At 46.3% G+C, this 24,996-nt stretch overlaps 1 protein-coding gene and 2 long non-coding RNA genes across 3 annotated transcripts in view; 1 reads left to right on the forward strand and 2 right to left on the reverse strand.

The window, feature by feature from the left end:
• LOC144112730 (uncharacterized) overlaps nucleotides 1-5,888 on the reverse strand; it is a 31,507-nt gene extending 25,619 nt beyond the window's left edge. Inside the window, exons 1-7 of the mRNA XM_077645556.1 lie at nucleotides 5,765-5,888; nucleotides 5,478-5,647; nucleotides 3,948-4,094; nucleotides 2,457-2,549; nucleotides 1,920-1,979; nucleotides 1,267-1,452; nucleotides 734-840 (exon numbers count right to left, since the gene is read on the reverse strand). The gene's annotated coding sequence lies outside the window, so the exon portion shown is untranslated. The remainder of the gene's footprint in view (nucleotides 1-733; nucleotides 841-1,266; nucleotides 1,453-1,919; nucleotides 1,980-2,456; nucleotides 2,550-3,947; nucleotides 4,095-5,477; nucleotides 5,648-5,764) is intronic.
• A 270-nt stretch (nucleotides 5,889-6,158) lies between these two features.
• LOC144112732 (uncharacterized) lies at nucleotides 6,159-19,416 on the forward strand. The gene is made up of 4 exons (XR_013310412.1): nucleotides 6,159-6,243; nucleotides 8,707-8,776; nucleotides 9,216-9,345; nucleotides 19,250-19,416. It is a non-coding gene; the product is annotated as an uncharacterized LOC144112732 (long non-coding RNA).
• Nucleotides 14,452-21,236, reverse strand: LOC144112733 (uncharacterized). Its single transcript, XR_013310413.1, has 2 exons — nucleotides 21,183-21,236; nucleotides 14,452-14,847 (listed from the first exon to the last, which is right to left on the reverse strand). It is a non-coding gene; the product is annotated as an uncharacterized LOC144112733 (long non-coding RNA).
• Between the last annotated feature and the right edge of the window lie 3,760 nt (nucleotides 21,237-24,996).

Genomic DNA, 24,996 nt, shown 5'->3' on the forward strand with positions numbered 1-24,996 from the left:
GTGCCATTGAAATAATGTATATTTTGACGGTTGCGCAGGTCTCGTTTGTTACAACCGAAAGTTCGTCTTAAGTGGGGCCGTTATATGTGGGCTCGACTGTACATGCAACAACTTTTTTAAAACGAAGATTTCCTGGGCCTGGTTACATGCAACACTGCACTGTGTTTTGCCGCATGAAAATTCGTCATGTGGTATGAGATTACGGTGACCGATGATGTTGCCAGCATGCAGCTGGCTGTAATTTGAAGGCAACACCGAGGCTACCAGACAACCAGGCCTGCACTCTATCACTCTTTCTGGAAGCAGCCAGTGGCAAGGTGCACTTGGAGCTGATGCTGCATGCTGGCACCAACATTGCAGAACTCCATGAAACTAGTGCAGCCAAATCAAACAGACCTTACGCTGTCAGTGTTCTCCGATATGAGGCCACCCGTTCGTCGTCCTGCCTGCCATTGCACGCCCTCAGAGGTAAGCAAGCGACTATGCAGCATGAAATTCAGGTTTGAGTAAAGCTATTTCGACGATCTCCTGCCGCGTCATTCATACCTGGACACAGCCTCCATTCGGAAGTCCATTTGAATTAACCGGTGTGAGATCCATTGCGTCTGAATTAGCGAGCATCCGACACTCGCTGGGACCGAGCCGTCAGTTTGAATCATCCGGATTTCCGAATTAACGGAGGCCAAATCAATGAGCTTTTACTGTACTTGGGAAAAAAAAATTGTTAGCTCACCACAGTAAGAGGTTGGTCAATCTTTCCAGCAGCCTCCCCAAGATCAGCAAGAAGCAACTCCGCGACGGTGTCCACATCCTCAGTCTCCAAAGCGGCCGTTATCTTTTCTGCAACAAGAGTCAGAAATGAAATGGCAGGTGCAGCTTCCTTGGAACAGATCCTTCTCTGAATGAAGGAACAATGTTCATGAGCTTGCACTGCAAAACAGAGGGCATTTCCTTCCTTCTGTTGCCTCCTGTTAAGTACTATGTTCAAAGTCGTACAGTTTGGCACATTAGTAGACTGTGCTAGGTGCCAAACATGTTGCACTCAACAAAATGCACAAGCAGAAGCATAAAAGCTCGGCAAATGCAGCAAGGCATCACACAGTGTCCTTGTCATGGGAAGATGGAAGCACTGCCAAGAACCAAGAAACCTCAAAAGTTTTACCCCAGTTCTTGGAGCCCTTCGTTACACACATCAACAACTACTGCAGGTGATAATCAAGACCTCGCAGGTTCGCAACCGTGGCAAAGTAAAGCACTTGCACTCACTGTCAGCAGTGACGTTGCTGAGCTATGGCAACCGCTGCAAAGCCGTGCTTGGGTACGCCAGTCGAGCAAGAGACACCTCCGAGGCGTCCGTCGGCATCAAGAATAGACGCACCATTGTGAGAAGTTGCCCCTCGTCCAGTGACGAGCACAGGTCATCACACACAAACACCAGTGCGCAGGTCAAACCTACAACAAGCACGATGGCAGTTGAAAAAAAGAATGGCTACTTCAAAAAATGGGCTCTGACTCGTCAGTTATGTGAGCCACTTTGATTAACTTTCTCCTCGCTTTCTTTCAATCTCCTTCTCCCCTATTCATGAAGAAGTGGGGTGAATGTATCATATTTGAAACTCCACCTACGTGCAGACCTCAGGCATCAAACACACCAAAGACAAAGCCTGTGAAAAAACTTCTTAAGCTGACATAAGTTATGCCTTACGCTAAGGCTCAATCACAACCAACCACAATCGAAAAAACGTGTATGATGCCATTCTGACAACCCCTCATGGAATCATGGAAAAGAAAAAAAATGTGAAAGAAACCAGAGAAAAAGAAAAATATGCAAACCAGCAAAGGCCATGCTTCGATCAAATGCAGGACAATTATAAGAATACACGCATGCTAGGAGCAGAGAGGGGACATTCTGCACACACCATTTCTTGCTCTGCTCAGGTGCCAAGGACAACTCCTTGCTCCAGAAACTTGCACAGATCCTGAAACAAAGAACCACTGCAGATTGAAAGAAACTGCAAAAGGATCCCACAGGTCAACTGGCGTGTAGTCATGACTGAAACATTACCCAAAGGATGAAAATTTACAGATGGGTTGTAATTCTCTTTCCTGGCTAGTTCTACCACCATGCAGCCAAAATCAAAGAACCTGAACCGAGGGGCTACAACACAGTATTAAGTAGGGGAAAAGGCACAAACAAATAAAAAGAAAATCGGACTTGAATTACAGAAACATTTCTTTTTTTACTGTTTTGCCAACTGCTGTCACCCTTATCCCTCACACTACCCCCAGTGCGTATGTCATTCATAATTAACTGCTGTTAGCATGTTTTCTGTAATGCTTTTATGCAGCCACAGCAAAGCAAAGGTGAGTAGGCAAACAGTGACAACAATTCAAAGTGAAATCAGTGACAACTATTTAATGCAATGCATGTAACATAGCTGACACAGTGCACTCACCTTGCCAAGTGCAAGCACTGCTTGCACCAGCTCTGGTTCAGTGCCAGCTAGCCGAATTTGGAGAGAATCCCGAGCAAATTTTTCATCCACGTCCTGCACAGTAAAGGCATAATTCTGAGCCAACCACAATAATCAAATGTGCTCGAAATGCACCCATCATGCTAGCTCAAACAAATAGTGGACATTTTTATCCACATACTATACATTCCCCCAAGACTTGTAATGGGGTTGGTTCATAACCCTGAACAATCTGGATCCATGGTTATGCCAAATATGACCAGATGTACCAGCTGGCAGGTAAGCTTGGTCCAGCCAAGAGGTGAAAACTTTGCTGACAAATCGAAGGATCTGTGCAGACTAATTTAATTGACAAAAGAAACAATTGTTGGAGAGAACAGAGAAGCACTGAGAGAGGAAGAGAGGTGGGCACGGCGCCGACAAGGCAGAAAATAGTACGACACATGGCCCCAGTTGCAAAGGCACTCACTGCAGAGAGCTTAGTTGGAAATTGGTACCGATGAACTGAACATCACAGAAGAGGTGAAGCTCTCGTTGCAGCTAGCACTTCTAACGTACCCTATCATCTTTCTTCAGTAGCCATTTAAGGTTCCAGTTAATAGCTCTGCCTTGTTGTCCCTTGTGGGTCTTGAACTATGGTCACTTCCCAGAAGGATGGTACCAAAAACCCAGAACTCTGAAGGTATGAATGGAGAGCTGAAGACTACTACAGAAGCTGCTACCGAGAACACTGAAAGTGTAGAACTTTACACTGCCTGCAGCCAGGACCCGACGTCCTTGAAGAAGAAGACAACCAGTTTCTGCACTAGAGCGACAGAAACACCGAGCACCGACGGTATTTCGTACCAGCATTACTTGTGCACTTTTCTCTTCAACTTGAAAAGCTTTGTCGTGCACGGCACTCAGCTGTCATTGCAACAGTAATTGAAATCTTGGCAACCCGCCATCCTCCCTATCCAAACCCGTAGTTGAGCTGCATGTTAATCTGACCATTCTTTTGATAGAGGCATCCCCAACCAATGCGGAATATGAAAACAAAGAGCGCCTGATGACTGGGAGCTAGGAGCCAAGCTCCAAAAGCAGCTGGAAGCTGCGCCTCCATCTGTTATAGATTAATGTGATGCGAAGGAATGCGGAACTGCAGCATACTACCGAATAAAATCCACGTGCATCAGTTCGCTATTTAAGCTCTCAGGATGCATCAGAAAGAAGCGAGGCCAATAGGCAAACTTTTTAGACCAGAAATCAGCAGGTTTGATGTAACTATGCTCATGACTATAGCTCCTGGGATCAGTATGAAGCTTCAATACATAGCAATGAAGCTCTATCAAAAGTCATAAAAAAGCTACTGCACTGGAAAAGCAGGAGATATGAGGAGTCTTTCCTTTACTGAAGAAAATGACCACAGTGCACCTGACCTAGTTAATGAGCAGTCTAGGAGAAAAGAACTTGCTCTAAATGATCACAACTCACCTGCTATGGCTAGCAACCATTCTGTTCATTGGCGACACAGAAGCATTACAGCATTTAATGATGAAGTCATTAAGAATGTAAGCTGCCTTGGGTGCGGATCAAGTGGAGCGCAGTGCCTCACTCCAGAAGCCTGTTGAGAACTTTGCCCTGAGAAATGATAAAACAACAATGCAAAGACACAACCGAAGCAACCAAGACCGGTTTGAAGGGTATTCCGCATGGTTAGACTCTGAACAAAGAAGTTCACAGCAAAGAATAAATGCAAGAAATTGTCGGATTCATACAGAACCAAATAAACTCGGGTCAAGTCATTACAGGCATTAAAGCAGAGACTATTGCACTGCACACACTGCATCTCGGGTATTTGAGCATCCTAACAATTCCAGGCACGCTTCGTCATATATATACCGAAGCACATTATAACAGATGCTGAAGGCTACATATATACCCCGCTACCCACAATGAAGTGTCTTCATTGTGGGTAGCGGGATTGATGATAGCGCACGTGCCTTAGAAATTTGTTTAATGTTTTTTTTGGTGTCTTCATTGTGGGTAGCAGGGCTGACGAGAGCGCATCTGCCTTGGAAATTTGTTTAATGGTTTTTTTTGAGGGCGGGGGGTTTATCGCATTTGGGTGATTACAGTACATCTGCGTTTGACGGGACAATCTTACATGTGTGTGTGTATTGTATAAATTGACTTCTTACTGTCGAATAAAATTCAGTTGTAAGTTCAGCGCCTTCCGTGTCTCTCGTCTCGTCCTCTTGTGTGTGTTTTAACGCTGGTTTTTAATGCGATGGATAACCACCAACTCGCCCAATCCTCAGTTCTTCTGCAAAGGTCTGCATGCAACCTTCCAAATCCAAGCACATTTTTGTTTTTGCAGCCATACTCATTTTTGTTATGAAATTAAACTTCAGGGCCTATGTTTACGAACCGGTGTGGACAGTGGTGGTCCCCGGTCCGGCGCACCCATATCCCACATACGGACGCTACAAAAACGGGCACTTCTGACCTCTTTCAAAATTTCAGAACCATTTTCTTGACGCTGCAACATGATGGCTTTATAACTTGGTAGGGTGTCTTCACCATAGAGCAGTGGTGTCGCGTGAAGAAGGCACACGTGAAGCCGAAGTTGAGTTTTTATGTTCAAAACAAAATAGTTGTCAAGGAAGTTGACGAAAAGACAATAACATGCCTGACTAAGCGTAAACTTCCTGTAACGCCGCACATCACAGAATGGACGGCGACAGATGCCACACAATATACATACAGGTTTATTGTCATACATGTCTGCCATATCCACCCCACCCCCCCACCTTTTTCTAGCTATGCTCAGACCTGCTACTACATTTCGCTATATTTCGATGCATTTCGCATAGCGCAATCAAGAGGGTTATGCCTCAAAGAGACAACTTTAAATCTTGGCCGTGCACCCTAGTGACCACACTGCCGAAGCCAGCGTGCATCCAAGAATCAGCTTACTATGCATACATAGGCATGGAACAAGATATACAGAAATTAACCCACCTTAGTGCTATGCTGCTGTATTGCGCGTGCTTTACATAATCCTTGGATCAGGCCTTTTGTTCTTAGATGAGAACTACTCTCGGCGCGATGAGCGACCGTGCTTCCTGCGGGCTGGGATAATTGGGCTCTCGAACCTATTCTCTTGTGGCCTCTCGTGGTGAACGAGCAACCTGCGAAACGGCATCCTGAGTCGTGCAACTCTCACTGAGCACCTTTCCAATGCACCGTTCCCTCCTCGCGAAAGAAAAGGAGCGCGCCACAGACCTTATGAATGGAACTGCACTTACCGTTTGTGTCTGCCGAGCTAAGACCGTGCACAAAAAAAGACCGTGCACAAGGTGCAAGTCAACCGAGCGGCGCGCATTGACCCTTGGCAGAGAGGCACCATTTGCAAGCAGGCGCCTGTGCTGGCGTCCCACCGTTGTCATGACAACAAGTGCTGTACTTCAATGTCTGTGCTTCGAATTATTTTTTTCTCGTAGAAAACATCACTCGTAACAATAATCTGCAAAATTCGCTAAGTTTTCTTGACAAACGCGACACATCGCCGACTAATGACGTACGGGCGCTCACAGCCAATCCTGCCTCGCTTACAACCAGGTCGAAATAACGTAAGCATTATTTCAACCCATGACGTCGAATCTGGTTGGATCAAAAAACTTCACATCGGCTTTTTTTTTTTCCTGTTCATGTTTGAGCCGAGCCAAGCATTGCTTTCAGTAGCACTACGGCCGGTCGGCGGGAGGAGTGTGCGATCGTGTTGCACGTGAGTAATTTGTTCTTGCTATCTGTTGGTATGCACATACTGAGTAGAGATGGGCAAAACGGCTCACTTCAGTGAGCGGCTCACTTCAGTGAGCGGCTCAGAACGGCTCCGCTCACTGAAGTGAGCCGGATCATTTGAACAGCTCACCCGCTCACTTGGGTCGCTCAGGAAAGAGCCGGGTCTTTTTAGCAGAAGAGCAAGGTTCCGGGCTAGTTGGTAATGCATTTAGGGGAGAAACAGCGCAATGAAACACGGACACACGAAGAACGAGTGAGCCGTGGTTCTTTCCTTTCCACTCCCTCTCTCCACAAGTGCGGCGCAGGGACCATCTCTTTTTTTTTCTTTTCCTTCCGCATGCTACCGGATCCTTAAAGCGCGTCTCTATTCTTGATGGCGCCGAGGCGTCGCGGGCCTCCGCTATCTGATATTTCTGGGACGAGCCAGTGGGTTAGTGGCACCGCCAGTTAGCTGAGAAAAAAAAGAAAGAAAACTTGTCATCCTTCGAGAGGCGACGCGCAGGTGGGGCGGGGAAGGAAAAGAGCATCACGCAATAAGGGTAAGGGCTCCCGTAATAATAGGTTTTTCGGAAATTTTCGTTATGTGTTTTTCTTTTATCCAAGCCCTGGGCTCGAGGTTGTGTCAAACTTCAGGGCTGTAGGTGGCTACCTTCATTGGTTATCGAAACTTAGGACGGGCCTCGAAATACGGCCGCCCTAACTTCTTTGTTTATAAAACTTACAAAAACGCAAGCAAATGCATTACAAATCACAAGTCGGTATTGCCTAGTTTAGCTAGAGGCTCCGTGCAGTGGCTTGTAATTCTGCAAATATACCTAGGCTTTAACACGTGGGTCGATAAGTAAGGTCTTGTAGTGTATGTTCTCTGTGTGAGAATTGCCTTTTTTTTAGTTAGAGTTAGTTCGGCCGTCTGTATGAGACCTTCTTCTGTAACTCAGTTTGCCTTTGTACATTTATGTAGATATATTTCCTCTCTTAATCATCTGCATTTGACAATCGTCCCCATCTTCAAACACTGCCTGGAGAGGCCCTGTTCCTCTCTAAAGAAAAGGAAGAGACCATGCCTGAATTTACTACACGGCTATTTTACGGATGCATATATTGTTTTGTTTTCATAAAAGCCAAATAACTAGTAGGTTACTCTGTAACCTCTGCTATAGAGTTTAGTTATTTGGCTTTAAAAAAAAACAATATGTGCATTAGTAGAATAACCGTGTTATAGGTATTTTTACTAATACCTTCGAAATGTTGCACCAGCTCACGATGCAAGATCGGTGGGAGTCGTGAGACATCGCTCGAACAACAGCTGTCAACGAACGGCGCCATCCTTTGCCAATGATTTGCCAGAAGACACGTTCTGAGCGAAACAGCGCTCGCAGACAACGGACGACAAGGAAGACACAACACCGCAGGACAACACAAAGCGAGGACAAGCTCTGCGAGCGCTCTTTTGCTCGGAATGTATCTCAACCAACTCGCCCAGAAATACGCACTTTGCCAGAAGACCCGGCTCTGATTGAACGGTTCTTCGAACGGCTCACTGAACGAGAGAGAAGCGCCCCTTCAAAACAGCCACACGGCTCACTGAACGAGAGAGAAGCGGATCTCCAAAACAGCCACACGGCTCACTGAACGAGAGAAGCGCCTCTCCAAAAGAGCTGCACGGCTCACTGCACGAGAGAAGCAGTTCACCAAAAGAGCGACTCTCCAAAAGAGCCAAACGGCTCACTGAACGAGAGAATCGGTTCACCAGAAGAGCGGCTCTCCAAAAGAGCCAAACGACTCACTGAGCCAAAGACCCGGCTCTTGAAAAGATCCGGATCTCCAAAGGAGCCAAACGGCTCACTGAGACAAAGACCCGGCTCTTCAAAAGATCCGGATCTCCAAAGGAGCCAAACGGCTCACTGAGCCAAAGACTCGGCTCTTCAAAAGATCCGGATCTTTTGAAGAGCCGGGTCTTCGGCTCAGTGAGCCGAATGGCTCCTTTGGAGATCCGGATCTCTCGTTCAGAGAGCGGGCGACCCGTTCACTCAACCAGCTTTCTCGCACTGCTAATAGATGGCGCGCAAATCGCACCCAGCAGCTCTGACGGACGGTTCGACACGGCTAACTGAATGACAAACCAGCTTTCTCGCACTGCTAACAGATGGCGCGAAAATCGCACCCGGCAGAAGACCCAGCGACAAAGCTCTGACGGAACAGACAGTTCGCCGTTCGGCACGGATCACTACGCTGGACTACGGTCCTATGGATCAGTGAGCCGGATCTCCAAAAGAACCGCCTCTCACTTTTCCTGAGCCACGGCTCACCCGCTCTTTTAAAAGAGCGGCTCAGAAGATCCGGCTCACTCCTGAGCGACCCATCTCTAATACTGAGTGCTGCCCGTTATCTGACACTCGGCATTCCGTTGTCAACTTCCTTGCGCCCGAATATTTTGTGTTAGCAGATAAAGCGCTGAGCCCGCTTTCCCGGCAGTGGACCCAAAGGCCCGGAGGGAAAGACTCATCTGTTTTTTCGTAAGTTCTGCTCAAAAGCTCTGTGCAGTTCAACAGAAAAGAGCTTGCGCTGAGCGTGTTTTATATCTTTTGTCAACCCAACCCAACGTAGCTCATGGTCATGTAAAACACGCATAATTACCAGCTTTTGCGTGCTCCCGAAAAAAGGCGGGAAACTTTTGACAACAGTCCAGTTGAACTAACCGTTTGTGCGATGAGTTTTGTACGCGGTCCGATTTTTTGTGGCTCTGCGACTGGGAAAGTCTGTAGAGTGTTGACTTAATGCTGCACTTTACAATTGTGGGGTGTTGTTACAATCCGCTTTCTGAAACAGGTGCAAAAATTGCGGTGAGATAAGCAATTACGCTTTGGCGTCTGCACCGCGAAACATGTTCTTTTAAATTCATATTTATTTCAGAAAACGACTTTAAAAACTGACTGGCAGTTTTGTGGTATGCAGGGACCTTCCAGATTCCTGCTTCGAGTCCGGCGTTGGCTTGCTGGCAGTCCGGCGTTGGCTTGCTGGCGCAGAGGCTGAACAAATGGGACGTTAAAATGCTGAGGCAGCAAAGGCTCTAAGGCGCCACAAAGTGAGCCCTCGACCTTCTGTGAGAATTTTAAAATGAGTGCTGTGCCACTTTCGCCGAGCATCGGTTTTACGTGGGAAAGGTGCTTGGATCCAGGCAGCCAACTAGAATGGAGCGCATGAGGCAACTGGAGAGGCAAGCTTAATTTTAAAGCCTCTAAGCTTAAGACCTTTTTACAGCTGATGGTGTAAAGAGCCCTTAAAGAGATGAACATTGTGGGCAATGTGCTTAATGTCCTTTGACTGTTTGGAAGCTTGTGAGGTGCATAAAGCTCACAAGGCACTGTTGCAGTGTGTGACAGGTCATTGTGGTGATATTAGAAAAAGACATAGTGCAGCACAATGGGACAGAGAAAAGGAGCACGACAGAGAAAAGGAGCACACAGGATAAGCGCTCGTCCTGTGTGCTCCTTTTCTCTGTCCCGTTTTGCTGCGCTATGTCTTCTAATATGCTATACGAACAAGCCCGAACTACAGCTTTGTTAAGATTGGTCATGATAGGTTTCTTTGATTTGGCTGCACACTCTGCACTAGTTCTGTGAAGTTCCGCGGTGGTGCCGGCACCGTGCAACGTCAGCTCAGGCAGTTCAAATGCAGCTTGGCACTGGCCGCTTCCAAAACGAATGGTCGAGTGCAGGTCCGATTGTCCAATAGCCTTGCTGTCGTCACGAAATTGCATCCAACTGCGTGCCGCCAACACCAACAACCACCAAAATCCTGAAACACTTGGAAGAATTTTCAAGCATCAAATCGCAATGAGGTTTTACTATGAACCTGCTCTAGGAAATGGTCGTTTCACGGAAAGAAAAAAAATCGTTGCATGTATACACACAGGCGACTTACGAATTAGTGCTGAAATGCTGCCCATGCGACTCGACTTGACTGCTTAGGTTTTCATTATGACGCCTCAATCACTCACCTCCTCTATGTGTAGGTCGAAGAAGCAGAGAAGGTATGGCACGAGATATTTGATGAAATGGTGACAGTTATTTGCTGAAAGGTTATGGCTTACGGGGGTTTGTCCTAAATCGAATCAGGCTATGAGGGCCGCCGTAATGAAGGGCTCCGGAAATTCTGAACACCTGGTGTTCTTTAAGGGAGCATACACACCTAACTTTTGGGTGTGTGGTTTCTTCTTTTTAATGTAATGACGCCACTGTGGTGGCTCAGAGGTTATGGGGCTTGGCTGCTGACCCGAAAGACGTGTGTTTGATGCCGGCTGCAGGGGTCGAATTTTGATGGAGGCGAAATTCTAGAGGCCCATGTACTGTGTGATGTCAGTGCACGTTAAAGAACCCCAGGTGGTCGAAATTTCCAGAGCCCTTCACTAGTGTCCCTCATAGCCTGATTCATTTTGGGACGTTAACCCCCCTAAACCAAACCGATCTTTTTTTGTAATGAGGTGTAAGGCATTATTATACACGGATTACCGTTTGGTATGCTCCTTTGGCTGCCAAAAAATATATAACTGAATTTCTTTCTTGTGCTGTTTCAGTTTCACTAGCTGAACGATGACTGACCTCAAAGAGAGGTTGTAGGTCATGTGAGACGTGAAAAACTGCAATATAATCACTGCTTCCACATTAGTTGTCATTCCGGCTCTTGAGGAAGGCTGGCTTCAGCACTGCAGTAAATCATAACGATGAAGCAGAGATTATATGGGCGTTTTTCCATGCCTCACATGACACAAAAGCACTCTTTGATGTCACAGCAATTGTTCGGCTCTTGAAACTGAAACAGTGTGACAGAAAAAATTCAATTATAAATTATTTAGCGGGGATGGGCAAATATCACATGGTGATTCATAGGTAGTAGTATTTTCTGCATCGTTGTAGAGAAGAAAACATGCCACCAAAATTACGTGTCTATATTCCTTTAGCACGCAGAAAGCCAAATGGAAAATGCTCTTGGCCATTCCCTCCAATGCAAATGCTGTGTGGTGTATAATATTGTTGCGTGGTTGCCGTCCAGAGAGCGAGGCGCGGTGAACGACGGCAGAGATATAATTTAATGGCCGTTGGCCTAGCGCGAGTGCTCTGTAACGCACCACAGCCAGCTTCGTGGTCTTGTCACAATATTGCTTTTTCTCATGGACATTGTCACATGTAGGAAACTGGGTGGTGTGTCATTGTTTGCGTAAGAACTTAAGGACACTGAGAAGTTCCCTAGGCAGCCGCTGACCCCACACCATACGTGGCAAAATTACCTTTGAAAAGTGATTAAATTCCATTGCTAATTACTTTCCTAGAAATAACAGAAGTAATTAAATTATATTACAAATTCCTGTTCTCAAAAAGTAATGACATTACATTATAATTACCTGCCTTAAGTAATGAAAATTACTTAGTTTCGATGCTAAAATGTTGCGCATTGGTCATAGTTTGTGCAAAAAATTTCTAGTTTTTTTTTGCACCGCCACTGAGCTTGAAAATGGGCGTCAGAAATTTTGCCCCTCTTTAGTCAATTTGAACAGCCGCTTTGCTGATGTAGATGAGTTCTTTGTCATATCAGTCTTCAATCAGAAGTACATCGTTCAATGTGTAATATGGTCCCACCATTCTGATTTTGAAGAATTTGTCATCCGCGTAAACAGCGGGAGTGCATTGACTGCTTATCGACGCATCACCCCAGAAGTGCGCAGGGGCGCGAGAAGCTGCCAATTCTGCTGTTCAATTGATTTGTTCTGGAGGCAAGTTGGTGGAAATACATTGCATGTTGCTGAGACGCTGTTGCCTATGTTGCCCTTCAGTTAGAAATAGGGCCTCAAATGAGGCCACAAAAACCCGAAAACTCACAAACAACTTTCTTAGACGTGTCAGTTGAGACTTCTTGTCAGTGCGGCGACGTCAAAGTACTTGCTCAAGCGCTCGCAGTGCGTTTGTGTGTGAGATCGTGTGCAGTGCAGGAAGATGCATGCCAGTCCTGTGACTGATATGCAGACTCTTCACCAAGGCAGTGCTGACGCCTATGCGCACGTCACCTCTCGTCCACGTGCGCCGCTTCCCTGGAGTGCTGGCCATTACTGGTTGTGCACTTTTAAGGGGAACGCCTTATATGACACATTGACATTGATACCTGGCGTCGTCGTCGATTTCCAGGAAACGCGGTCCACAACCCCCAATGATGTCGTCAGCAGAGGGAAAAATTTCTTCCTAAGGTGTAGAGAATTGAACCAATTGAGGGCCTTCAGATTGCGAGGCGATCGCGCAACCCATGGGCCACAAAACTGCGTTGCTTCTTGGCAAATAATGATTCATTTAATGTATGTGTTACCTAATGACTGTATGCTAATGAGTAGGTGTGTCAGTAGAAAGGAAGGAAACAATATAAATTAAAAAATGAATGTTTTTTGCCTTCAAAGCATCGAAGTAGTCTCAAGTGCCCCCGTAATTTATTCTTGCTTTGGTAGTCGCCGCGGTGGCTCATTGGTTATATGGTGCTCGGCTGCTGGCCCAAAAGACTCTGGTTTGATCCCGTCTGTGGCGTCTCATTTCAGTGGAGGCAAAATGCTATAGGCCCGTGTACTGTGCGATGTGAGTGCACGTTAAAGTACCCCTGGTGGTCAAAATTCCCGGAGCCCTTCACTATGGCGTCCCTCATAGCCTTAGTCGATTGCTTTGGGACGTTAAACCCCCATAAACTGCATCTGTGCTTTGTATATGCTCATCTCCACAAACGCGAGGCCAAAGGATGGCAGACACGAGGAGAAGCATGGACTCAGTATGCAGCAAAAGTAATATCGCTAGTAATTAATTACTTTTTTGTGAAATTACTGCTTGAAAGTAGTTCATTACATTAATAAATTACCAGGCCACAAAAGTAATGAATTACATTAGAAATTAGTGAGAAAAGTAATTTAATTACTGTAATTATAGTACAGTAATTTAATTACTGGCTAGTCTGCCACACACTGATTTCAAGGTGATTGCACACTGCTTTTCAATGAATGCGAAATCCTGACATGATAGCTTGTGCAAATGGTACGCAATAAGACCTTTTGCAACAAGACCTTCCCTTCTATTTTTTTGTCCCCCCCCCCTGTCCCTATTCATTTTTTTTTTAGATGTTATGAATGCAATGTTTTGGCAACAAGCTTGAATTAGCCCCTATGAAAAATTTTTTTGCTGGTCTGCACGTGACTGGCTCTATGTCCAGGTTTTGCACCATTTCCTAGTCCCTGGCATTTATTGGCACTTTCACTTCATTAAAACTTTTGTGAATGTGCTGGAACAAATTTTGAAAAGTTCCTTTTCTAGCGCTTGCAAGTTGTTTCCATATTTTTGTTTTCCATGGGGGTGAAGTTTCATGGCATGTCCAGTCCGTCAACTATTTCTTACCGTTCTCAGATACTTTGTCCCCTTACACTTGAGCATTGTGGAAGAGCCGCAGCTGCTCTTAAGATGCTTTGTGTCCTTGCCTTTGTGCAGGGCAGCAGCGGCGTCTTCCGCAGTGCTCAGGTGCGTGTGGGCAAAGCATCCAAAAATGATGACTAGCTTGGCTGGTATTTTCTCTTGGTCTCTGAATGCATCATATGGTCACAATTTGGCAAAATTATGGACATGTCTACCAGGGAATCGCTTCGAAAAGTTATCCAGAATTTGTATTGTGAATAAAAATAGCACAACACGCATAATTTTTCGTTTTGTGATACTGCAGATTACACGAACCAAGAACAGAACAGCAAGGTTCTACTGTATTTCTTTGAAGGGCTGTGACGGTTTTAAAGGGTGTCTAGCAACCTAGAATTGTCAAGAGGAATTTCGTTTACCTGGAAAAATCGGCGAGTTGTGAGGGATACCATCAAGAAAGTGGTCAAGTCTCGGAAAAGGACAGGCTGAAATTAACGCAGAGGTCTGCTGCGAGTTTTAACGATACTGCGAGTGTCCAGCACACGGTCCGTTCTTATTGGCATGACATATTTTTGCTTCTAATGAGTATTAGGCATGGCAGCCTGTCTGTTCTAGCTGTCTTTTTCTTGTCTTCAATTAAGTGAGCATTGTGTATACTGGTTCGCTCTGTACAGGTTGCCACACTGCTCATTAAATTTGGTCTGGTGCATATGAATAGACACAGCTACATTCAAAAGTATTTTCTGTGGAATAAGCCGTAGTCATAGTAATGTGCAGAATTCATGCACTTTCAGTATACTGATGCGAGGTGCCACGCCACTCCAGTGTGGCATCAAAATCGATCTGTAAATCTTGCTCTCAGGCCCCGTCAATCTTGTAGGCTGTTGCAGAAACAAATAGAGGCTAGTTTCTCTGCGGTTCGAGCTGTGATGACGAGGTCGTAAAAAGCTGTTTCTTTTTGTGGAAATCGCTTGATGCTTGTCCTGTGGCATTGCTGCTATCGAAAGGGATGCCAGAGTGTGCCTTCATTGGAAAGGCAGTAAAAGGCAGTGCTTCTCAGTGATGAGCAAACCAACCTTTCAGCCCTCTTGTTCAAGGGTTCCTTCTTGAAAGCCTGAAGTATTCTTTTGCAGTACAATGAGCAGTGTATGGAGCCCCTGAAAGCATGCAGTGTGTTCCGTTTAGAAATTTTCCAGAATTTTTTCAAAGTAGAGTTGTTTGTTTCTTTTGTGAAAGCACATGTAATGTCAGCACATATGGCCACCACTCTTATGAACCATTAAAAGAAAGCAAGAACTTGTGAGCATAATTTTAACAGACTTCCAAATCTAGGACTCCGGATCGCCCAGGCACTTTTCATCTATTGAGAAGGGAAACAGCTGCTGAAATTCCTGCACGGATTCCTAGTTGAAATGTGTCAGCATCTCTGGGTCCGTTACAGCCAGGGATTCCAGTGTGGTGAAACCCATGCACAAGAGTTAAGTGGGCCATGTCCCATCAAGAATGCTGCATCTGGGGCAGCATTCCACAGCTGGAGGTGTCACAAGGGAGAGTGGAAGAGGTCGTCTTGTTAATGCTCTCACTCTTGTTGTAGCTTAAAGGGACACTGAGAAGAGCTCTATCAATTTTTTTTTGTTAGCAAAATCTGATAGTTCGGCATTTCATGGCTTTGTTGCCGCTTGTCCGCGAGCGAAAGGTGCATTTATTTCAAAGAAATTTGGATTCCAAGTGGAAAAAGTTTTTCCCGCCGCTCCGATTCAAACTCGAGAACTCTTATGACGTCACAGGACGAAGTGACGTGAAACGTGACGTAAACGCAGACTCCGTGACTTCTGGCCGCTAGCGGTGCGGTCTAGCAGCTGCCAAAATGAAAGCTACCGCCGCCGCACGTTGAAGGCGTCTATCAGGGGTTGCTACCGTCGCTTCGTTTACGCTTGCACCGGTGTCTTGCCAGCGTAACGAGTGATCCCGTTCCCGAACCCGACGACGAAGTTCTCGCAAAAACTCCAGCCCACATTTCAGCGACCTTAGCCCCAGAGAGCGTGTGATGCTTTTCAGGGAGCACAGTTAGGTTAGGCACCGGCGGGTCGTTTCCCCCTTCCTCAGTGAGCAGCCGTTGATAATCAGATATCATAACCCCAGTGCGGGGAGTCGTGAAGGGCCAGGACAAGGTCGGCGCGTTGCGCCCATCGGAGGCTGACCGGGGCTTTGGGGACAACGGATTGTGATTCCTTTAACGGCGCGGTTGCACGGTGCAGCAGGCTGCATCGAGGTCTCCCACGGTTGCAAGGGCCAATTAAAGTTACTTATTTATTGTTTTGCCACAAGAAACGGGTGGGTGCTCAAGGGCGCTTGCGTTTAAAGTTGGTGGCTTGAAACTAAAGCCGACGCACTACGCTTCAACGGCTTCCGCTAGATCCAACGGGTCCACTGGATCGGGCTCTCGCCCACTTACATGTACCTTCAGATGTGTACTTTGAATGGATTAATTTAGCCGAGAGCTCGAAAAGAACAGCTCCGCCCAACTGCCGAAACTATTGAATTACGTCACAACGCGCTCCTCGCCACGGAGCCGAATCGGTCTAGCCGGGCCGGCGGCGGCTGACGCATTCGGCGCGAAATAGAGACATGCTCAAAGCACTCCGCCAGTGCGGTCAGTGTGCGCCGAAGCCGCTGAACGCGTCAGCGGTCAAGCGCAGTTGGAGTATAGAGGGTCTCGCTTTGGCCAACGTAACGTCACCATGCAGCGTGCGCGCGCATTACGCCGGCGTATAAACGTTCCTTAACAGAGCCTGCGCTTAACCACTAACCAACGTATTCGGTGGCGGCATCTATGGGAGCCACTGAAACCCCCCGCCCACTCATTGAATAAAAAATAATCCTGCACCGAGGTTCGGGATCGAACCAGGGCCTTTAGCGTTTTCAGGCGGAGATGCTACCACTCCGTCACGACGGCTCAAGGTTAACCATTAATAAAGGCGCTTCTAGTGAATGCACTCTTCCGATGCAGAAGTCTTCGCACTTTCGTTACGTACATCCTGGCCTAACAGCACTAGGCCGTCAGCAATTTTTCTTAACTGCCTTGTACCTTATCTCCCGTCCCTAATAAACGATTTCCGTTAAGTAGTTTGAAGTTGCCTGGCACAGCCGGGAATGTTTCGCCGAGCGAGCGTGCGAAGAGCACAAGTGCTCTTTATACTGCGAACGGCCTTCTACGATCACCGACCATCGTGCCATCATAGTTTTTCATCGGCTGTGGCGATCACCTGACCAGCCTTAACAAGCTCCTTCAAAGGTTAACTAGCACTTGGAGTTCCTCTGCTGTTCTGCGCTTGTAAATCGAGGCGCGTCAAAAACAAAGCCTCGGGGCACGCAAAGTTCATAGACGCAAAGCGCCATATCAAATCGAAACTCTCCTGGCTGCCTGTGGCGCCGCCAAGCATCAGTTTTCTTTACTTCAAACATTCAGGTTGCCTTTTGTCTGTCTTCCTTGTGTGATAAAAGTGCACTGTTGGTTTTAAAACAGAACTTACTTCAATATTGAACCGTGCAGCCTTCCTTCGATAGCCTCAAAGATTCGCGACCTCCATGTAGGCAGGACAATTCCTCCAAGGTGGCGTCTCTTGTCCTATGACGTCAGCACGCTTGTACTTGCAAGATCGGCCTGTGGCGGCGATACCTGTATTTTGGTTCTTGCTATTTTCTACCTTACAAGAGCTTTGTTTTCAGTAAGAGTGGCGTTCTTGTGATCAGGACCTGGTATTCTATCGATACAAGCAAACTTCAATTTCTGCTCAGTGTCTCTTTAAGCTGCTGTTCATCGATTTTTTGTGTCATTAGTGTTTCTCAACAATGCCACATCACGTCATACGCCTTTTCAGTGTCTGAACTGTGACAAGAGCATCTCCACCGCAGCCGTGGGCTCGTGCTTGAGTGCTCGCCTCGACTACGGGAGGTCGTGGGTACGATTCCCGCGGCCTCCGGTCCACCAGCCAATTAATCCAATGGGAACAGGCGGCCCCCGGCCTAGTGCTCGGCTCTGCAGGGGTGCACTGCGTGGGAAGGATAGCCTGCGCCTCAAAATTCCCGTCAAATGCGGACACAAAAATGTCACCACGTGGTTAAAACCCGCAGTCCAAAACTCTCGCCTTGTGCCAGTTACAAAACTTAACGTTCACTTCTCTAGCCTCAAGACAGATGTGCCATAGCTCTCTCGCTCACAAACCTCCTTCAAGCAAAGTGCAGTGGTATTTTCTTGCTACCGTTGTGGCTGGCTCACACGCATCGGCAGGTGTGCATGACTGGTTTAAAAAAAAAAGATGGGACTTCTACCGCACCAGATGGATTTAGGGTTGTTTGACGCCGGAACTTATCTCTGATCCATCAAGGCAACGGTTTGGTCGAAGACCCTTCTCCCAAGCATCTCACCCTAGATGAGCTGAGCACCATGGCGGCGAAATCTTAAAACCGGTGGGTACCCGGCGGCACTGGGAATCAAACACAGCACCTCCCGAATGTGAGGCGGATGCTCTACCACAAGGCCGCGCTTCAGTGCTATGATCTTTGCCAAAAGGCCGAGAAATGAACAGTCGAAAGATTGTTGTTCAGCGACTTACAAAGTCAAGCTGTCATGTTTTTTCCTGAACACAGTTATGGCTCAGACTAATTGTACCATTCTACATGATTTTTCCTCATTCATTGAGATGCTCAATAAGCTTTAGGATGTGATAAATTATGAAGAGGAATGACATGTGTCTTTTCATCACTGCATTTTGTGGAAACATGTTTGCGTTGTAATTTCAAATATCTGTTTTATAATTTGAACTAGTCGAAAATAAAGCATATCGCAGTACTGGCCGGCATTTCGAAAGGCCCTGATATGCACAGCATGTGTACGAGTCCAGACGATGCAGCGGTTCCTGTGTCACTACGTTTGGAGCCCACATGACCAGGGTTGCTGCTCTTCCTTGGGAGTGACGTCATAATGCACCCCGACACTCAGAAACCGAAATCGCTCAGTATAAATAATGCGATAATATTTAATGTGCATATTTGAATTGCAGAGCACGTATCACATGCCGGGTGGGAGTATGCAATGTTTGAAACTAAGAACACTCCAACCAAAAATTTGATGTCTCCGCCCCTTTAAGGTTTTGGGTTTAACATATGGAGCTTGTGACCTCCTGTGTGCCAGCTTCAGAAGCCTTTCAGAAACTCTTTCATTGTTTGTCTTGACTATTTTTATTCATTCTTGGTCTCTGCCTTGTACACACTTCTTTTTGTGTGTGGTTTCTCTGGCACGTCTTGAACAATGTTCCTTTTATCCTTTTTTTTTAGGATCTTTCTAGTGTCCATACGCAAAGCCACTACAGGAGTGCGTGGGCTGCTGCTGTAGCCTGTTGGGAGATGTCTTTATCTTTTTTCCTTCATATGCATTCCATTATTTGTGTATTTGTTTGTGGGTTTCTCTTAGTGGTTTATTAGTTGCATTTTATTGTTCTGAGCTTGCATACTTTTTCTCTTTTCATGGCATCCAACCCTGTGTATGACTGATACTAGTGGAGGGACTGCAGCAGCCGATCTTGCATGGCGCGGCATTCTCTGGTCCAAGGCTCCTATTCCCCGTTCCAGGCTACTGGCTCAAGAATGTGCCCACAAGTCTGCACCTTGGCGTACAGGCAGTCGCATTAGGCCCACGTCGGCCAGGACTTCCTTGGCAAATAAAGTATTCCTACTGACACGCTTTGTTAGTAATTAATGAAGTGTATGAATAAATGAGTAACAACTTCGTTGGCCATATGGAAAAGCCGTGTTACAAAGCAGTTTTTTTTTGAAGACTATACCCAACCACCACATTGTTTCCTCTGAGTAACCTACTCATATTTGAGGTAAGTGCTTGCCGTGTGTCGCATCAGTCTGAAGTGTTCCTGCAGAACCGCATAGTGCCTTCCTGTTTATGCCATTGCAGCAGAAAATGCTCCACAAAGCTAATGAAAACAAAGAAATTTCACTAACATACTGCTTTGAGACAACTTAAACGGGTGCTGAAGCCCACTGAAAATGTACATCAGGGAATGAACAGGATGATTGTGGGCACTGCATGTGCCTACTTTTATTGCATAGGAGGGGCCAGTTTCAACTTTATTACAGGAGGGTAGTGACTTTTCTAATTGCATCATCACTGAGTGGGATGCTTGTACCCATACCACCCCCTCATTCAGCACTTGAGCGATGACAGTGCTGGGGAAGCTCTTGCTGAACATTATAATCTAGGCCCTTTGAATTGAATGTTTATTCTAGGTATTTTACAAAGATAACAGCCCTAGCAGTGCTACTGGGATTGCAACTCGCTGCAAATGAGGCGGATTCTGTAGCGCTGGGCTCTTGCTGGCAGTTTGTGAACTTGGCATTACCCGAAACTGCACTGTAAAAGAGCATAAAGAAAACGATGTCTTCCGCAGTAATTCATGCCATGCAACATGACATGGAAACCATCACACGGCCAGTTAATCTATTGCCTTCAGCTTCAAGACGTCTGCCAGTTTCTATACAGTAGCTTCAGACTGTTGGACTGGAAAATTACATCCTCTTGAAGGCACTTTTTGAGCAGGAACTGGACTTAACCTGATTTTCATGATTTATGCTTCGGGTGCACAAACTGGGTAATATCAAGCTTTTATAGTCTTTTTTATATTATAGTCTTCTCTTATTATAGTCTTATTATAGATTTATAGTCTTCTCTTACTGTTGTGTCCTATCTTTCCTCAAGCAGAACAGTGGCTTGAGCTATGTGGTTGAGTGAAGTTGCATCACCTGTTAATGTCAGATTAATTTTTTTTTCTTCTAACTTATCTCAGCTGCTGAGGGCCATTATTGCCAATGGGGTATGTAAGGTGTCTACTGTACACAGACAGGGAAATCTCTTAATTCCAACCTGCGGTATTTACAAACTGGCACTTCGCTTCCGTCAAAATCGCGTATTTCAGTGCGACAAAGCTGCCCCTTTACCCTTTGTTTCTAATCAGCATAGTTTGAACAAATTTTCGGTCACTTAATAGTTTGAAGTATCGAGACGTCGAATGCCTGACCAGAGCCGCCGCGGTGGCTGAGTGGTTATGGCGCTCGGCTGCTGGCCCGAAAGACGCGGGTGCCATCCCGGCCGCGGCGGTCGAATTTCGATGGAGGCGAAATTCTAGAGGCCCGTGTACTGTGCGATGTCAGTGCACATTAAATATCCCCAGGTCGAAATTCCCGGAGCCCTTCACTACGGCGTCTCTCGTAGCCTGAGTCGCTTTGGGACGTTAAACCCCCATAAACCAAACCAATACCTGAGCATTGGTACGTGGCCACATACAGTATTGTGCGTTTTTATCGCTGACACTTTCAAAAATTTCCCCGCCTCAACAGCTGGCTCGTTTGCGGTGAAACTGCACACAGAGCTTGCGTATTATGGTAACTTTTGTATCGTAGCAAGTTTGACAATGGTACTTACTTAGTTCAGGCGCACATGATGCGAAAACGTAAGCGTCTACGAGAGATCGACGAGTCAAAACCCGCAGACGACGCTTTTTCGCTGCAAGGAGCGCGGGCCGTTTGAATATGCCGTTCCTGTTGTTTCGTCTGCTTCTACTGAAGCGCTTACAACGCTTACAATGATTTAACGAGGCTTTACCTTTTAAAGAATATTGTTTGCAATGCTCGCTCTGCGGCCTAGTCGTGACGGCTTCCAGTGCCCAAAACAGACAGATGGCGCCACTGCGGCCCTTCAGCGCAAAAGCGTCGTTTGCGGGTTTTGGTTGCCGATCTCTACGTAGACGTGTACGTTTTCGCATCATGCACGGCTCAACTAAGTAAGTACCATTGTCAAACTTGCTACGATACAAAAGTTACCATAATACGCAAGATCTGTGTGCAGTTTCACCGCAAACGAGCCAGCGGTTGAGGCGGGGAAATTTTTGAAAGTGTCAGCGATAAAAACGCACAATAGTGTATATATTTCCCACCCTTTGCGCGCGCACAATTTGTCCCTAAACGTAATAACCGTTGGATATATTGTCTTCATCTTCAAAATACTTGTCGCGAATCTCAAAAGTTTATTATAACGACAAATTTATATATAAGACTGCTCAAAGGGAGCACGGCTACAAAACCACCGCCGTACACACGCGCTCACTCTTCGCGCTCTTAATGCAGTTCTAATAGACTGACCGAAAGTTTGAGCTATAAAAGCGAGTACGAAGCAACGAGAATTCACTGTGTGAGCGTGTGTTCGAGGAAGGATCGCGCATAAAAGGTTTTGTCACCAAATGCACTGATCATAGTGCTTGCATGCGGCACAGCGAAACAGTGATATAGATATGAGATGGAATTCCGCATCTGGCGCTTCTAGCCCTCGAAATGAAAAGAGGCAGGATTAATTTTCCCTTTGCAGAACAAACATTCAGTAGAACCCGCTGTTACGTTCGCGGTTGCTCCGTTTTTCCCGGTACGTTTTTTTTTTCATATGAGCCAGATAGTCCAGCTGCCACAGAAGCCCCTACAACTGAAACTCGATCGCCTATATATGTTGCATAATGCAATTGTTGCATAATTCCCTAGTCGTACGTCGTGAAAGTCATCTCACGATGGTAGTTTACACCGTCCCGGAATTCGTTCAATGCGCGCGTAATGGCGACGCCGACCAGAAAAAGCGAGACTATACACGTACTCTATATAGGCACTTGTTCGCAGCTGCGTTCGGCGACTTCTGGAAGCACCCAGTCCAACGCCAACACACTTACAAACCACGTGATTTTTTGTGCGTGTGTTGGCAGAGTTACATCGACGCTTTCGCGAACGATAGCACAAAAACGAAACCATGCCGGGGCAGACGGCACAAACAGCGCTGTACGAAATGCGCTTGCGTGGGTTCGCTCCAACAATTTTGTTTCTGCCATCCACTTTATTCTTGTCGCGTGCACCTTAAAATACACAATTTCTAGATTCAAATATAGCGATGATTTTATGAGATTAATGAGGCCACCGCGATAGCAGCGAAGAAGCGCGCGCGCGTACCGCATCTTCGCACGCTAGAGGCATGCTCCCCTTTCATTGCTAAATTCCTTCCACAGACAGCTGCTCAGGCTAACCGAGACTCATCGCAGTGCGTTTCTGAAGGACGGTATTTGCATACGTCCGCTTTGTCCCCTTTTCCCTTGTATATCATGTTCATTCTACTTGATCGCCATTCATTGGGGGCTTTGCCATCCACTACCATTTTGTTCACTACCTCTATTAATGTTTGCTTGGGTTTTGGTCCAAGCTTTTTTATTAATATAATCGGAATACCATCTGGTCCTGTCGACGTGTCACTAGCAACCTTCTCTTGTAACGCGAGCGCATGGTTGCGCTCTCTGGAGGGCCACTGCGTCCGACACGGCCGCGCATCGAAGCGAAGTGGCAGATGACGCGAAGCGTTCGTCGCGTTTTTAGCGCTCGTTGAGAGCTGCCGACCAGCAGACTGTGTCCCAACTTCAAGATGCATTTTGACAAGCTCGTTATTGGCAACAAGGTGTACATTTATGACGGTGTCTCCGAGTCCGTGCAAGAATTAAAAGCATAGCAGTCACCGCGAACGAACCGGCACCCGGTCCTGGCGTTGTATACACAAGTCCAAGCTCCCATGAGTGCGTCCGCGTATCTATTGAACAATGCCTGTAGTGCTCGCTGACGTTCGCGGTTTCATCCCAAAGAAGGAAACTGTGGAAGCTCTTTTAAAAAACAATCAGAGTGATATTGCGGTATTCACCGAAACATGGCTGACTCCGGACAGCAGTAATGACGAACTGCTTGAAGACATGTCATCTTTCGCCATTCATAGGCTCGATGGGGCTGGTCGTAGGGGCGGTGGGTTTCTCGTGCTGGTAAAATCGGGTTCACCTTCTTCACTTGTTGATATTGGCTACCGCAGTGAAGTCCTCTGTGTAAATATTTCGCCTCCTGGAAGCACAAATATACTGATTGCCTCTTACCGCCCACCGAATTTTGATGCCTCTTTCACCAGCGATCTGCACTAGGTCTTTCTTGAATTTAATTTTCGCTTTCCTCACGACAATTATATACTTTGTGGCGATTTTAGCTTTCCTGATATTGAATTGATCAGCTTATCTGCATCCCCCTGCCGGTCCAAAGAATTTTTTTGCCCCGCTTTTACTTTTAACTTTTCCTGAGAAGTCAGCACGCTAACTCGCAATAATAACACATTGGATCTTGTCTTGTCCACCACTCCAGATTTGGTACAGTCAGTGCAATGTGTCAGTGGTGTGAGCGATCACAAAATGCTGTTATTCGACTTATCCTTCCCCAACCCTGTCCGACAACCATCTGTCCGACAATACATGCGCGACTACAAATGGGCAGACATTTCTGGTATCAACTAACAGTTAGAAATATTTTCTCATTCTTTTCGCGAACCTGCCACTAAAATCTGTGAACAAAAACTGCTTGTTATACAAGCACAAACTTTTATCTCTGATTCACAAGTACGTCCCTCTCGCTTATATTGATAGCAATACAGGAAAAGCCTGGTATGCGAACGCTTTGAGAAAGCTATCCCGAAAGAAAAGAACGCTTTTTTCTTGCAGCCAGGACATCACATTGTAAGCCCAAATGGGAAAAATACTTGCGTGAGGCAGTACACAAAACTTTTAAGACGCTCAAAGGAAAAGTTTCATCAGCAGGACCTACTCTGCGTCCTCCGTACCAACCCCCTAAAGATTTGGAATATACTTACTCCTCACGAAAAGCCACAACATTTCCTTATTTAATCATGACAGCTTCCCTGTACCAAACGATCAGCGTTCTGATGCTATGAATTCATAGTTCTCTTCTATTTTCACATCTGAACCTGCCCTCAGCAGACCTACCCTGCCTCCTTTAAACTTCGTACAGATGCCCTCCATTCATATCAGTTCCGAAGGAGTCGTAAAACGTATTGACAGGCTTAACTCTCAAGTAGCCCCGGCCCCGACAATATCCCTGCAAAGGTACTTCACTCTGCTAAAATTATTTCCAGCAATATCTTAAAGATCATTATCATCCAGTCCTTAGTTAGCAATTCAATTCCGGACTACTGGAAACTAAGCAGAGTAGCTTCTGTGTTCAAATCGGGAATCCATCCAATCATCGCCCTATTTCATTAACTGCCTGTAAGATCATGGATCACATCGTTTACTCCAATGTTGCTAACCTCCTTGAAAATAACTCTATTTTTTTTGCAAGTCAGCATGGTTTCCGCTCTGGCCTTTCATGCGACACCCAACTTTGTT

This window comes from Amblyomma americanum, chromosome 1 (genome assembly GCF_052857255.1).
Source record: "Amblyomma americanum isolate KBUSLIRL-KWMA chromosome 1, ASM5285725v1, whole genome shotgun sequence".
Lineage (NCBI taxonomy): Eukaryota > Metazoa > Arthropoda > Arachnida > Ixodida > Ixodidae > Amblyomma > Amblyomma americanum.